A 15,474-nucleotide genomic window follows, 5' to 3' on the forward strand; every position below is an offset into this window, starting at 1 on the left:
ATGGAAACTCAGCTACTGTACAACTGAAAATTCGATCATCCATGGTTCAAATTATCATTAAAAGACCAAGAGCCAAGATTGAACTGCATTAAAAATATCTATAATGGGAATCACTGCATGGGCTCGGTCAGTGAACACAGTTTGTCACAGTATCCACAAATGAAACCTAAAACCTGAGCTAATTTAAGAGGAAGCTGAAAACTGTCCTGTTGTCTGATGAATCAAAATTTTAAATTAATTTTTGAAAATCATGGACACCAAATCCTCTAGGCCAAAGGGGAGAGCGGCCAACCAGAGTGTTCTTAATACACAGTTCAAAAGCTGGCATCCCTGAGGGTATGGCGGTGCATTAGTGCAGATGGTATTGGCAACTTGGTCATCTGTGAAGGCAGTGTTGATGCTGAACAGTATGAACCGGTTTTGATGCAACATATGCTGCCTTCCAGACAATACAGGAAAGGTATCGCTGACGTGATCTCCTTATTTCCCAAACATATGATATGATACAACGTAAAGGTTGCAACAGTTTTTTAAATGTGTGGCTAACAGAACTCAAAGTGAGCATGGATCTTTAAAAGGAAAAAATTCCCCGTTTCAACATTTTATATGTCGTCTTTGAACTATTCACAGTTAAATCCAGACTTCAAATGATTTGCAAATTACTGAGGTCTGTTTTAATTTACATTTTAAACAGCATCCCAACTTTTTCTTTTTTGGATACAAAGTTGCAGCTAAAATCAAACGACTGTGAATTTGTGCGCATTTGCCTGCAGCGGAACCTATAAACAAGGCCTATGATGAGTCATCAGAGTCAGCCAGAAGGGAAGTTAGATTGAGATGAAAACTGAAACACATGCATTCACTGGCACACGTGCCTTCAGCTGTACGAACGAGAGAGGACCAAAAGACAAAAAGAAGGGGAAAGCACGCAGATATGCAAATGTATTCCCAGAACAACGAGGAGCTTGAAGGACAGTGTTTCAGATAGTGAAAATAATTTATTCCCAAGAAGTCCAGTATTTGTCTGATTCTGTGTTAAGCCACTGCTATCTAAAGTGCATCATTTCAAAATGGCATGTTTTTACCCACTGAACTGAGGGGGCAGCAGATTCCTTCATAGTTGTTCCAAACTGCTCGGTATGTTTCTCACACACATGGTAAGAGTTATTGGTGTGTAATTTTCTTTTACTCGTACTTCAGTGGCAGAGGTCAGCATACCCACGTTTCCGTGACAGCTTGTGTTTACACCCTAAGGTTATGTATATATGTATATACACGTGTGTGCGTATGCGTTTGTATGTGCATGCAGAGCTAATGTCGACTGACATGAGGACTGACATGGATGCTGAGCTGTGCTGCACTGGGCCAAGCGGTCTAACCCAACAGCAGGGATAAACTATAAATAGATTATCTCATCCAACTCCATCTCCCCAATCTCCCTTTTCCCTTTCGTTTCTTCCTCTCCTTCAGCTTCATCTGCACTTTATTACCACATCTGGGAATAAAACTCTGCTTTTGTTGTAGAATTCTTTCTTTCAATTCCTGATGGTAGTCCCTCTCTTCATCTCTCACCATACTCAGCCTTTTAAGATGTTAATTATTTTGGTTTTGAAGGAAGAAATAAATCTTAAAAACTGGAATAACAAAGAAGCCAACGTCAATCTTCCCCCCTCTCTTTTGAGATCATAAGAATACGGGTGGTGGGGAAAAGGGGAAGACAGGCTAGTTAAGGGGGAGATGAGGGAGATGGAGTTATGTAAGTGAGGCTAATCCCCTCCCAACCCTGCATAGTAAATGAGACAGGATGACACTGGCCTCATTTCATCTGTTCATCTGCTGCTGTTACCCCTCCACACCGCTCAGTCTTCAACTTAATCTATCTGTTTGATCTATGACAGCAGACTACAGTTATAGTTAAAAGCTCTGCACACCAGTAATTCTCCGTATGGTGACAATAAGTGCAGGTCTAAGGCAGCAGATGAGCTATTCCTGCTTCAACTGTGAAGATGCTCCCGGAAAACCAATTTTACCCTCATATCAATCTCTGGTTTTGGAAAGCTCTTTTATGTAACACGGTTAGACCAGGACAGCGAGTGAGTAAACAGAGTAATGTTTACTTTTAGAACATTCCTGTTAAAAAAAAGAAACTCCACTAGCCATAAATACCCCAGATCCTTTCTAATACGAGATACCAGAAATTCGTGTTTTAGTCTCACTCCAGCTTTTATTCCTTAAAAAATGTTTCCAATCCAGCAAGGGCGTAATTTTGGGTAGGGACGCTAGGGTCACGTCCCTACCAATATTCAGCCCCCTACTCAGGGTCTCCGCGGATCCTTAAAAAGTATTAAAAAGTCTTAAATAAAAAATACTTTTTTAAGGTCTTAAAATGTCTTAAATTTAGCCGATTTTCGAAGAGTGGCATTAAATTTCATCTAGGCGAAATGAAAGAAAGATATGTCTGGAGAGACGATTTTCTATCGCTCTGTGCACAATATGGCGACCGCTGACGTTTTGTGTGTGCGCCAGTACTTCCGGTGAAAACTTCCGGTGATTTGACAGCTAGCGCGTCAGGTTAGGGCCAGTGGCCGTAAACAAAGGTTAACTTATAGCCGAGAAGAAAGATGATAATATAACGTAGCTAAAAAGACTAGCTTTCTTTTGTAGCCTACCGATAGCCTACTGCTTACCGATTTAGCAAGCCTAGCAGCCTAGTTGCTAATGCTAGCCGCAATAACGTTACCAAACATACCTGACGTCAAGGTGTTGGCTGAGCAGGGGCAAGATTATGGCGGGGCTGGCAGAGTTAACTTCATAATGGGTGAGTGCAGGTTTCATTCACTTGTTTTCATTCTTTCACAGGATTGATTCACTTCATTGGTTTATCCGATTGCTGGCCGCCGAGTTATGTGTCTGGGTTTGTGTAGGTTACTGATCATGGTTGTTAGCAGTCGATAGTCAGGTTGTATGATGTGTGTGAGAGTGTGTATTTTTTCTATGGGTAGGCTACGTGCCATTGACTGTATGAGCGGTCTGTGCTCGTTTTTATTTATTTGATTAGATTGGAGATACTTTATTAATCCCGAAGGAAATTTGATTTTGTCGTGTGGTTTAGGCAATGCAGTCACTGTCCATATATGGACAGCTGACTATTGCATAAACCAGTCTGTGCTTCACGTGAGTTGTCCAAAGTTCTGGTTTAAGTTAACTTGGGTAGTAAAATCGTTTTGCTAGTTGTAAAAGCACAGTAGACATAACTCGAAAATTGGGTTCAATTATGGATTTATTTTGCTCAGAGCCTCAGACAAACAGACAGACAAATGGCAGCGAAAACACGCTCCTTCGCAGAGGTGTGACAATTGGGCACGATTGTCCTGTAGTGTGTGGTGTTCCCTTGTGCGTTCAAATCTTATGCGATCATGTTGACACAGATTCAGTATCACTGAAGCACACATTTCACACTGGACTTTTTTTCAACACCGAACAGCCTAGAGTGTAGTTTTTATATATATTTTTCCCGTTGTAATGGTCTTAATTTTTATTCTTAGAGGTCTTAAAAAGGTCTTAAAAGTCATTAAATTTGTTAATTAAAAAATGTGCAGATACCCTGCATTATATGAGTTACATTGCATAACACTTAGCTGACTTTTTTTTATCCAAAGCGACTTATAAGAACACATTATTGGTTACAGTCTCTGGAGAATTGTTGGGTTAGTTGTTTTGCTCAAGGTCACTCCAGGTGTAAACAGAGGTAGCCTAATCGTGGGATTTGAGCTTGCAACCCTGTGATTTAAAGACCAACTCCCTAAAAATTAGGATGGCTCGTTAACATATAGCATCTGCATGCCATTAACTTATGATTGGTAATGCAAAAAAAAAAAAAACTGCACTTTTATGTCCCCACCAATGTCAAAATCAAAGTTACTCCCTTGAGGGGACATGATGGGGCGAAACCAAGAAAAAGAAAATAAACAGCAGATACGACAGCAACATGGTGAAGAAACTACAGTCTGCTCAGGAAACTAACCAAAATTTGTGTAAATGTTGGCGAGAACACCCACTAATCTTTAAATATCATGACAGACTCGAGACAAAGCAGCCATAAAAAAAAAACTGCCACTTTGTCTTCAATAACCCGGCAAAGTGAGACTGAATCATCACAATCTACCTGGATTGTACAAAGTGTAACATTCATGACAACAGACTTGTTTGCATGACAGCTGGATCTACTCAACAAAGATCGTTCAGAAAAATCAGGGGTGTATGGTAGCAAAATCTTGTTTGGGACCCTCTGTCGAAGACTAAATGTGCTTTTTTTTTTAAATAGATTTAAAAACACCAGAGCATTGTGAACAATGTGAAGCTCCAACACCACAACTTCAATGGTTTTAACTGGGCTTAATCACTTTAGTGGCAAAACAAAACAAGAAAAAATACACACCAAGTAGCCTCTCCTCCTTGCTTCTAGTGTCTTTTTAGCTTGTGTTAACTGCTCCTCATAGCTTGCACTAGCCTCTAATTTCTTTGGTTTCTCAATTGAAAATTAGCTGCAAAGCCCCACTCAGCAAGTAGCCAGGATTGGTTCTTCAAATATTTTAGTGGCAAACACAAGCTGCCTGACATCCCCCCTGTGATTCAAAGCAATAATCCCTGCTAATAGCATTGATGGCTGATTTGGCTTATGATGAGACTTGTAACACATTAGAATAACATCTTATAGGCATGGTAACAAGGTTAAAAACTTGATTTTTATGTGAAGACAAACTTTACAGATGAAGCTGCAATAAAAACATGTCTCATTCGGTTACCAGCCCATAAAATAGATGCCATCATTTTTTTTTATCCCCCTGTAAATATAGTAGGTGATGCCACCCGCCACCTCCCAGGAGACCAAGTAGGACATTATCACCAAAATGTTTAGAAAATGACACATTTGGAGGGAGCCACACAACTTATACAGCCAACACTTGAGTTCAAATACAAAACTCAACTGATTTCCAATGACTATCACTACTCAATTACGCTTAGGAAACACAAGCAGTCCAATAGCTTTTGCTTTCTCCCAGAGACTGTGCATTTATTTTGCACACTTTTTCAGGAGTGTATATTTATCGCCGATCAAAACAGAAGATAACTTTTGACTAAGAGGATCATATATCTGATAGTAGTGAGAGTTTGAAAAGGAACTAAAGCAAGCGGTCAAAGGATAGAATTCTTTGAATCTTTAAGGCCCACAACGGTCCGCCCCACTATCTCCAGATCCACTCTTCTAAACTTTAACCCAGCAGTCTGACCTTTTATCAGCCCAGACATCTTAATCTGCAGAAGTATGCTTTGTTCACAAGGGTCGATATGACCAGCGGAGTGTGCTCAATAATCCTGGGCCAATCAATATAACAGCACATAACCACAGACTGGATCCTCCAACAAGGAAACATAAGGCTTGACATTTCAGAAAACTAGGCTTGCTAAATAAAATGGTGTATATTTAGTCTTGAATTAAAAGTTAACGAATAGAAACACTTTAACAATATGTAAAATGCTCCATGAATTAAAGGAATATTTCACATTTGTATATTTGCAGATGGAGATAGAGATGAAGATGCAGAATGTGTGTCACAGTGGAATCTGCGCATCTCAGACTAAAACTAATACAAATAAAAATGAAAACCAAACTCACTTGGAGCCCCTTCAGAGACTCTTCTCATGTTTGGGAAAACCTGACCTATGTCAATCTCAGCATTGTTTTTTAAGTGAAGAAACATCTTGACTGCTCCAGACTGCATGGGATGAAAACACATGCACTAATATGCACATGTGCCAGAGAAGCTGCTACAATGCACACAGAACGAATATGACTTGGTTCTCTGTACAGTATATGTTCAAAATAACAAACTATTTACCACCATTTTAATGTGCACAACATCACATTGGAGAGGAGTGCTGCCCTCTTCAGGTGAGAGGTTGCTTCACCCTGAGCCCGGCATAAGTTAGTCCTTCATTTCACCTGTAACCACTCCCAACACCGTCAACATTGATGTCAGACACAATGGAGCTAATTTCTGCAACACTGCATTACAATGAGAAATTCAGCCGCTGGGGTTCAGCAAAAACTGAACTTGAAAGTGTCATCCATCTATTTCTATGCCCCTCACGGGAAGGTTGGGAGTGGGGGCTGGAACCCATCCCAGCTGCCACAGGAGAAGAGGCAGGGCACACCTCGAACAGGTCACCAGTTCTATTCTCTTAAGTGTAACTTTTTCTTCACTTCCTGCAATATTTTGAAATCCTTTTTAATTAATGAACTTGTGTTACTTATACCTATTTTCTGTTAATTATCACTGACTTCATTATTTATACTCTTTAGTTTCTTGTTTCTTGCCAATATTTGTACAGCGCAGTTAAGTTTTCCCAAATCTTTTCTTTCAGTTCCTTGATTTTTGTGGGATTCTGTCCATTCCTGGTTTCTCCCTCTTTCTTCCTCGCTGTTACTCCTCGTTGTCCGATTCTTTGGACTGTTTTGGATTTTTCTCGTCTGTTCCTTGTCTATCTTGTCTGCCTTCACTGACTGCAGGTCTGTCTACCTATTATTTGACATAGTTTTGTATTTTTACCAGTTAAGCATTCTGCGTTTGGGTCCCAATTCTGTTACCTCATCACATCCAAGTATGACAATCAAAATGCACAGTAGGCAATATAACACATTATTTACAAAATTTGCTATGGAAATATGAATGACCTGAAATCAATTAACTTGAATCTGCAGACTACGTGAAACACATCGTGACCAACTCGATCTTTTGACATGACATATTAGATTATTACTTATCTGTAGGTCATTTCTAAGATGTTTATTAACCATATTAATCCTTTGTGCATGTTGAGACGATTATTTCTGAACTTTAAGAATAGTCTATGGTGTTTTAATATGCCACAGAGCAGTGCTCTACTCTGTAGGAAGGCTGTCCCTGGTACAAACAATGCCCTCTCCAGTCTTCCTGCTCAGACAGGACGCTCCACTAAACTTTGACCTACTTCTGTCTGTTACAGTCTGAGCCCCAAGAAGCCAGAGGAAGGGGGGTGTGGGGCATCATTGAGACCCCAAACACAGAGAGCTTCATGCTGATCCAGCCTGTTAATGATAATAATATGAATATCAAAGGTTTACTTGGACAATACTTCTTTTGAATGTCAAATCCCAGAGGGAAGCTGAGGGAGGCTTGAGGACGCGTGCATGTAAAAGAAAGAATGAAAGGCTGGACTCAGGTCTCATATAGTGCATTTGAAATTCAGCTGAACACACACAGACACACATATACTGTAGATCTCATGCTGAGGACTTGATTTCACTTTTCTGCTGATCAGCTGTAAGAGAAACCCTATTTTTTTTTCCTTTCTATCTGTTCAGTGTCTCTCGTTTCCAAGAAATCTCATTTAGCAGATGGACACAATTCTCCAGAACCAACTCTCAGCAGGATAATGTAGAGCAGACAAAGATGGCATGACATAATGGCACGCAACACCTTCAGGATTCAGCCCCGTCAGTCTGAGCCCGACTGAACTGACACCAACAGCGCTGCAAGAGAGTTAAAAATGTGCCAAACGCTTTATAAGCGCAGGACAGATTCTGGGCTGGCTGAGAGAAGAGGGCTGGCTCGGACGAGAGGGCGGTGGGAGTTTCCAAGATCTGGGACGGCATCCCAGAGGTTCTCTAAAGAATTCTGGGAACCCAACATGCGTGTATGCGAAAAAGAGATTGGAGTAATGGATGATGAGGGAGAGACATCTGTCACCAATTAAAAAGGAGGAGTTGATCCCATGATTACGCCAAAGAGATGCAGTCTGCAGAGATACACTGGGGCCATGATGCACACACGTCCTTCATGGTTAATGCCTCCCAGACCCCCCCCCCCCCCCATCTTCCACCTCTCTTCATTTCCTCGGGACAAGCCGACCACAGTTTACCCAAGCTGGTCAGGACACAGGAGGGGGTGGGGTCTGAGTGGTACTCATTCTGCACTGGGGTCATCTGGCAGACGCATCCTCCAAGCTGGCCTCTCTACAAAATATGCACACACAGGGGAAGAAGCCGGCCAAAAGGGTGCAGATAAATCAAATCTATAAATCAAACATATGTCCAAACAACTGGGTGTAAACAGTTTTCTGCTTATGTCTTTAAGTCAGAGGTCCAAGCGTAACAAGCTGAAAAACCCAGATTCAGTTCAACTGAGGTTTATACAAACAAAACCATATCTGAGATACTCTTTGAGACGTTTAAAGAAACTTACAGCGTCACCATCCCAGCAGCATTTGATGAGCTTTTATATCAGATCAATAATTCATGTTTCGCTTCCCTCTCCGCCCCAAAGCAAGTTTCCAATAGAGGAAAATTAGTCAAAAGATTAATCAATGGCTCTCACTTTAGTGAGGAAGAATGGCTTTGTTAGTAATGTCAAGAGCTTTACAGAGACACAGAATCTCTTCTCAGGCCTCAAACTGCAGAAAACGTCTGGAGTCAACAAATCTACTCAGAAGCAAAACTGCAACCAATAAAAACATTTAACTGCTGCAGAGGCAGGTCATCGCTTCCCAAATCATTCATCTGCAACAAGGCAATGAGTCTAAATTCTGGACCTAATGCTTATGTCATCCATCAGTCTTGGCTGTCTCTGTGTGTGGTCTGCTGTTTCAGCACTGGCCATTTTGGTTCTCATACATCAACCTCCTGACAGAAGACAAGTGACACTTTGTGACATATGAGGCCACTTTTCCTGCTCTTCAGAAAGAGAAAGAGAGATAGGGAAAAAAACAGCACTGTCCTCAGATGGATAAAAACTGTTTCAAAGTGATCATGGTACTCATACTTTCCACACAAGACACCCATATATAATCAGGACTCCAAACTGCAGTTTAGGAGACTAATGGAGAGGTTTCTCCTCAGTGTCTCTGAGGTGCTCAGCTAAAATATACAAGTGTGGAGCAAACACACTTTGATTGGCGCACTAATGGATGTTTGGCAGACTTAGCAGACTTCAGCACTCCTGGTTCCTATGTGAATTGTGCCAGACCTCTGCCCTCTAATGTCCATTATACCCAGACTTACTCCACTTTGCATTGATTCCATCTCCTCTTACAGACTGCAACGGCTTTCAGAGTCCATCTCCGCCTGACATCTCAACTATCAGATTGCAACAACAATTTAATTGAACTTCAATTTACTTGCGCAAAAAAAACAAAAAAATGAAAGGCCATGATAAGAGATCAGCAGTGGGTAAGTTCATGGGGCATTTTATGGCTACTTTTGGGTGTCTGGCCTTTGACTGTTTCAGTCTGGATGCTCTTTTTTCTCTTGCTCTTACCTCCTGATTGATTAAGTTCAGGTAGCCTACCAAAAAAACTTGGTTATGTTCAGCAAAAGATCAGAATTTGACACACAATACAGTCTTTCAAGATCCTGCGTGTTCCCTAAGAAGACAAACACAATATAGATGGAAACAATTATCAAAGCAAGATAAAAAACAATAAAGCAACTGTTGCTCTGGCTGATTTTAGCTGCAATCGAAAATGATAGCTCGGGAGGCACATATACAAATGCCTTATGCTTCTTTGTTTTTAAAGTAAATAAAATCTCTCTTTGTCAAGTTGTTGCTGTCAGTTTCCAAGCCTCCACGTGAAATGGTACATTTGGTAAATGCGCTTCTCAAAAGACTAAACGAGCTGGGCCCAGTCTTGCAGCCCCGAGCGCAGCACTTTCTGCAAAGATTTGCATATGCAGCCAGGTTTTGTGCTCAGTGCCAATTAGAGTCAGACACAATTAATATCCCAGAGTGCTGCAGAGTCGTTTGAGACGGGATGGGAGTGCACCCCTGCACTCAAAAATCAGATGTTAGTGGGCAACAGCAGACTAGATTTGGTGAGGCTAGTTTTCTGATGGGGCTGGATTGAAAGCTTAAGACTTTGCTGTTAACCAGGCAGAAAATATTTAACTAAAAGACACTCTTCCTTCTCCCTTGACGAAGGAAAAAGAAAGAGGTATCTAAGGATTTTGTGTTTTAGTGACATTTAGTCCACACTAGAGACTAGAAAGGCTACTCGATAAAGACTTTGACAGCAAATGTGCATTCAGTTCCATTCTTTCTACGATTTTGTGGTACAGTTCTGTCTGTTAAACACATTGCACTGCCTCTCATACTGAACACAGAAAGACAAGGCAGTAAAGCATAGCGGCTAGACACAAATTGGGCTAAAGCACAGTGTCAGAAATCATTTCCAAAAATGTGTCAAGTACTGTGGAATAGCCTGCGGCGGGAATTTTTTTTTAAGCTTTTTCTTCTGCACAGTGAGCACACATATCACAGGATTTCTGAAGGATTTGGAATGATTACTTGCCACTCAGCCTCTCTTCAAAGCATGTATCTCTTTTCTTTTCTTGCATATACTCAGTTGGCGTGCTGAAGCACAAACAATCTGCACAGTCACACATTTTTCAGCCACACGTGCACATCTTGCAGGTGAGTCCATGCGGAGCCCCACAGAGTTGGACAGATGATACAATTTACAGCGCGCTTGCATGCAGAGTCAGTATATCTCAGCCTCTGCTGCCTTACCTTTGGCCATTCTTTTTAAAAAGGTACAGCAGCCTTACAGGAATATAATACTAAACCACTGTATAACCTGTTTAACTCCCCCTGCAGACCCAATCTGAGCTCTTGTAGCTTGATGGATAAGCTGCCTCAACATATTATTCATGACTCAACAAATGCTGGTCATTTGGAGTGATGCAGTAAAAAGCGCAATTCTGTCTGTTTAATATTCTGTCTTGATGAAATAGTTCTCCAGCTACTGAATTAATTTGCGTTAAAGCTGAGATCGCCTCTGTAATGTCACCAAAAGAAAATAATGAAAGGGTTGAGTTGTTTACAAAGAGTGATGGCAGAATAATTTGTCACTGAGTGTTATCTTAAGATCCAGTGTCTGTGTGTTGAGGGGAGTTTTGGCTCGCAACATTTCACAATGACTTAACAGTTGACTAAATCAAATCAAATGTGTGAGCTTTGGGAACACTCTGAGATTTCTTTGAATTAGACAAGGATAATTTAGATTTACTGTGGTAGGAGCCTCCTAGTAGATGCAAAATGATTTAATTTAATATCAGTCCTCGTTGCTCAGGAGCAGACATTATTGAGGGGCATTAGCACAAATTCAAACCCAAAAAAAAGTGATTTGCTTGCTGCTAACAAATTACAAAACGCAGCTGAAATGTTTACAGCAGCACAAGTGATTTCTTAGATAAGTCTTATGACTCTGCAAATCTGCTTTGGTGGAACATGTTTGTCATAGCAGTTTGTCAGTACTTTAACATCATGGACAACACTCTACATAAATCACTGTGCAAAAGTCTCGAACCACTCCTCTTTTCTATTTATCTGGCTTCCAATGAGCCAGACTTTGCTGTAATCCTTTAAAGTTGTCTTGGGCAATACCTCTTCAGGCTTCTTTCAATTTTTTTCTCTTTGGACATTGTCTAAAGTTTCAGTCCAATCCTTGTTCCTGACCATTTTCTGGGGAATTTGTTTTTATGTTTGTAAGGACACTTAACACAAACCTATGAATTTAACCAAGAAAAGGCACCTAACTGGATGAACTTGTGTTGTATCTACACATAACAGACAATTTAACAAAAAAAAAAAGAACCCATTCTTAAGGAAGGGAAAAGACTGAGGTGTGCCAAATGACACAAGAACTGAACTGAATACAGCAGCAACAGGACTTAAGGAGTGATGAATTCTCTGCAAAGCCCAGACTTAAACATTATTGAAGCAGCTTGGGATCACCTTGACGGAAAATGGAACAAAAGGCAGCCAACATCCAAAGGAGCGCTTTGGAAGGTCATTCAAGAAGCCTGGAGAACTATTCCTGAAGACTACTTAAAGAAATTACCAAAAAGCCTGACTAAAAGGGTTCAGGCCGTGTTATAGAATGAACGTGCTCATTCTATAACATACAAACTCTGATATATTTCCCCGCACCTACTGTAGTTTTCTTTTTCCTGGCAGTATCATAAAGAATTGAGGGGCTTATGCACAGTACTGTTGAGACATTCTACAAGCAAATCTTTAAAAGCAATCTGCATGACAGACAGAGATGATTTATCACTGAAAAAAAAATAATAATAAACTGGAAAATCCCTTTTTCTATAACAGGAACAGCCCAAATCCGTGGAAGCAAGTCCATGCAAAGCATTTACAAATGAACGTGAATGCTATATTTAAAACGACACCTGAAAACTCATTTCAGTGTCAACTTTAGGAGCTCTGCAGTTTATCATGAGCCCACTCTGACCTGCGTGAGCAATGACTGAGAGAAGTGACAACATCAAAGTGCTGGATTAACAGTAAAAGTGAGGATACAAACAGCCAATCGGGTGCAACATATCAGAAGAAGTGACTCTGAAAATCACTGGAAACTGCGTGAGAGATGTTGCAACTCAGACACTCCAGAATAGACCTTTGAAAGCAGAAAAAGAAAGGTCACTGCAAACCCAGGCAGCTACTTATTACAGTCTCACACACAAGGACAGCCTTTGTGTTCGTTTATGTGTGCGAATGTGTGTGAACGTGTGAGTCTGACTGACAGCTTGTCTCTCCCCTGCTGTGTGTTCACTCTTGTCCGGTTTTAATGACCCGACAACGAGACTGATGGAAATCCGCTGGTGGGTACATCGGAGCTGGGGGGAGGAATCTGTGACTCCAACAAACCATAACTGCACATTAGACTCTAAACTGCCGCACTACATCGAACAGCTGCTTGATCTGGCATGTAATTTAAAGCATGACATGGGTTTACTGGGGAGAGAAAAGGCACGACTCCCTTAAAGGAATAAATGACTAAAAAAGACTTTGCACCGGAGAGCAAAGACAGGACGTTTCCTGTTTTCTCCCAAATGAACCTGCAGCGATGTTGAATAAGAGCAGAATGAGCAGGAAAGATTATGCTTGCACGCTTTTAATTTCACTGCATGCTTAATGTCATCATCATCACCACTGCAGCACATTAAATGACCATCCAGTGTCACGTTATCACTTCACTCCCAAATAGATTTAGAGGCATTTTGCAAAATGAGCATCAGAGGTGTGTGTCGGACTGCTCTCTTTCTACACATCAATTTAAAGTGGGTTATGATGTCTCCCTTTTTTACGCGAGATATTCCACTACTTTGTTATGTAAGAGTGCATCGGAGTGCACATATGCGCCCATGTGTGCACTTTAATGCGTTATTTTCAGATCAGATTAACAAATGAACAAATGACATTGTAAAAGCTGCCGTGTAGTTTTGAGCAGAGGCGGGCTTTTAATGTTTTTTAGTGTCTTTAAGTGTTCACAGATGTGCATCAGCTGCGACTGTCACTAGATGTTTATGAGCTTAGTCTAAATGTGTACAAAGATGACGTGAAGTGAGGCAGAAGCGGGTTTTCATCATCGTGTTAAAAAGGAATGAATAAAGTAACAAAGGACAGAAGAATAAAGGACATCGTGCTGTCAAAAGAACTGACAATAGCTTTGGTCATGTTTTCACTTTTCTGCCTCAAATATCGCCCCCTCAGGGCTTCTCACCCTGTGAGGCAGCCACATGATGTGCCTTCCTCCCTCCTACCTGCCCTCCACCCTCCACTTTAGCTGTTCAAATCCCGATTGCCCAAAAGCTGGGTTATCAACTCTTCCACCCTCCAAACTTCCATGCTTCTCCTTCGCTCTGCCTTGGATGTGCTGTGGTGACCATGCAAGGGATGACGAAGGGGTTTCACTATGAAATGACATAACGCTTGAACGCTCAAGTTAATATTCAGAAGTCTGAGGAGAGCAGTTACACTAATGTTTGCATTCAGATTAAAGCTGTGACAATGTGACAATGTGACATCCAGGCCATCAATCACCTGCAGGGAGGGAGTTCACCACAGACCAGAGAGCGATGGAGAGAATCTCAGGCATGCTGCTTCTCCAGCGTTTATATCTCATCCTGTGGGAATTATTTATGGTCCAATCAGACTCTGGCTGTTTCCAATTCAACTCCAAAACCAATCCATAAATTTAAGAAGGCCTTTAGAGCAGAAAACAAATAGCTCTGAGGTCTCTCCCTCTCTGCCGTGGTGTGACCCTTTCTTCTCATCATATTCCCTTCTTCTGCTTCTTTCTGTCTTCATCACAACACTGAAGCAGTTTGCACACATCAGCAGCGGGAAATGGCATAACAAGAGGAGTGGTTTCCAAAAGCAGCTGCGTCTGTGTGTCTGTGTGTCCGTGTGTGCACCAGTTACAGTGTGGATTCACTGAAACAGCTGGACGGTGACAACAGAGCAATGCTTATTCTCGGGTTTGTCTCTCCCTCATTCACACACACACACACACACACACACACACACACACACATCACACATTTAGATAAAGATAAACAGAAGAAACTTGCAATTTCTTTTCTCTTTTTCAATGCGTTCTGGTTCAATACCCCGTATTTAACCATTCGGACATATCAAACTTCCAAACAATCATGCAGCCACGCACAGCAAACAACTTTAAGTTACAGCCTCAAAACTGGAAATATCAACATGCGCATTTTTGAAAAGCAGACACGGGATGACACGTCCTTGTAACAATAATTAAATAAGTTTTCTGTTAAAAAAAACACAAGATCCACTAAATCAGTGCGGCGCGCAGTTACTCACCTCAGTCAATATGTTCTTTCTGAGCAGTATGCAGCAGTATTTCCTCCAGCAGTAAATGTCTTGAGCGTGTATCCGGTCGAGTCCCCTTTCCCGAACAGGCACAACTTTTCTTCAAACAGCAACAAGCCAAAACAGTCTACTCTCCTCCTCTTGCTATAGTTCTGTTCTGGTCTTTGTCCCCAAACACGTCCAGTCGGTTCCGACTGTCTGCTGCTCACACTGAGTGTGTGTTTGGTACATTTACCGTCTGCGCCCGGTCTGCCGCTTGGCGAAGCGGACGCACTCTGCGCTTCAGCAGGGGCTCTACGACTGGTCCACAACAGAGAGGTTTAAGACCGAGGAAGGAAGGGCAGGGGCCAGGCAAAGGGGGCCTACGACGGCCGGTGACGTTATTTCTCTACTCCACACAGTGACTTTGTCCTGGCTTTGTGTTGATAATAACAGAGTAGGGGTCATTTTGGTTTTGCACCTAATGCCATTTGTGAATGTTTTTAGTGTGTTTTATTATAAAGAGGTGTTCTGACTTTCTATGATATCCATCTGTCAATTCATTACTAACAGAAGTAGATCCAACAGTGAAATAAGATAAAACTTTGAAACTTTTGGTGCTCGACAGACGATGAACAACAGAGCTTTTTCATTTGCATATAAATCTCTAAAGCTGAATTCTAACTAACTTTTCAAGCCAGTTCTTTGGGTTGTGTTGTTATGGCTGCAAGGTCATTGTTATTATTGATTTCACATTGATGCACTACTA

General features: G+C 41.4%; 1 protein-coding gene across 1 annotated transcript in view; it reads right to left on the reverse strand.

The window, feature by feature from the left end:
• Positions 1-15,007, reverse strand: part of lzts2a (leucine zipper, putative tumor suppressor 2a) — a 46,913-nt gene extending 31,906 nt beyond the window's left edge. The window contains exon 1 of the mRNA XM_075478312.1: positions 14,718-15,007. The gene's annotated coding sequence lies outside the window, so the exon portion shown is untranslated. The remainder of the gene's footprint in view (positions 1-14,717) is intronic.
• Positions 15,008-15,474: the final 467 nt, after the last annotated feature.

The sequence above is a fragment of the Odontesthes bonariensis genome, chromosome 2, assembly GCF_027942865.1.
Source record: "Odontesthes bonariensis isolate fOdoBon6 chromosome 2, fOdoBon6.hap1, whole genome shotgun sequence".
NCBI lineage: Eukaryota > Metazoa > Chordata > Actinopteri > Atheriniformes > Atherinopsidae > Odontesthes > Odontesthes bonariensis.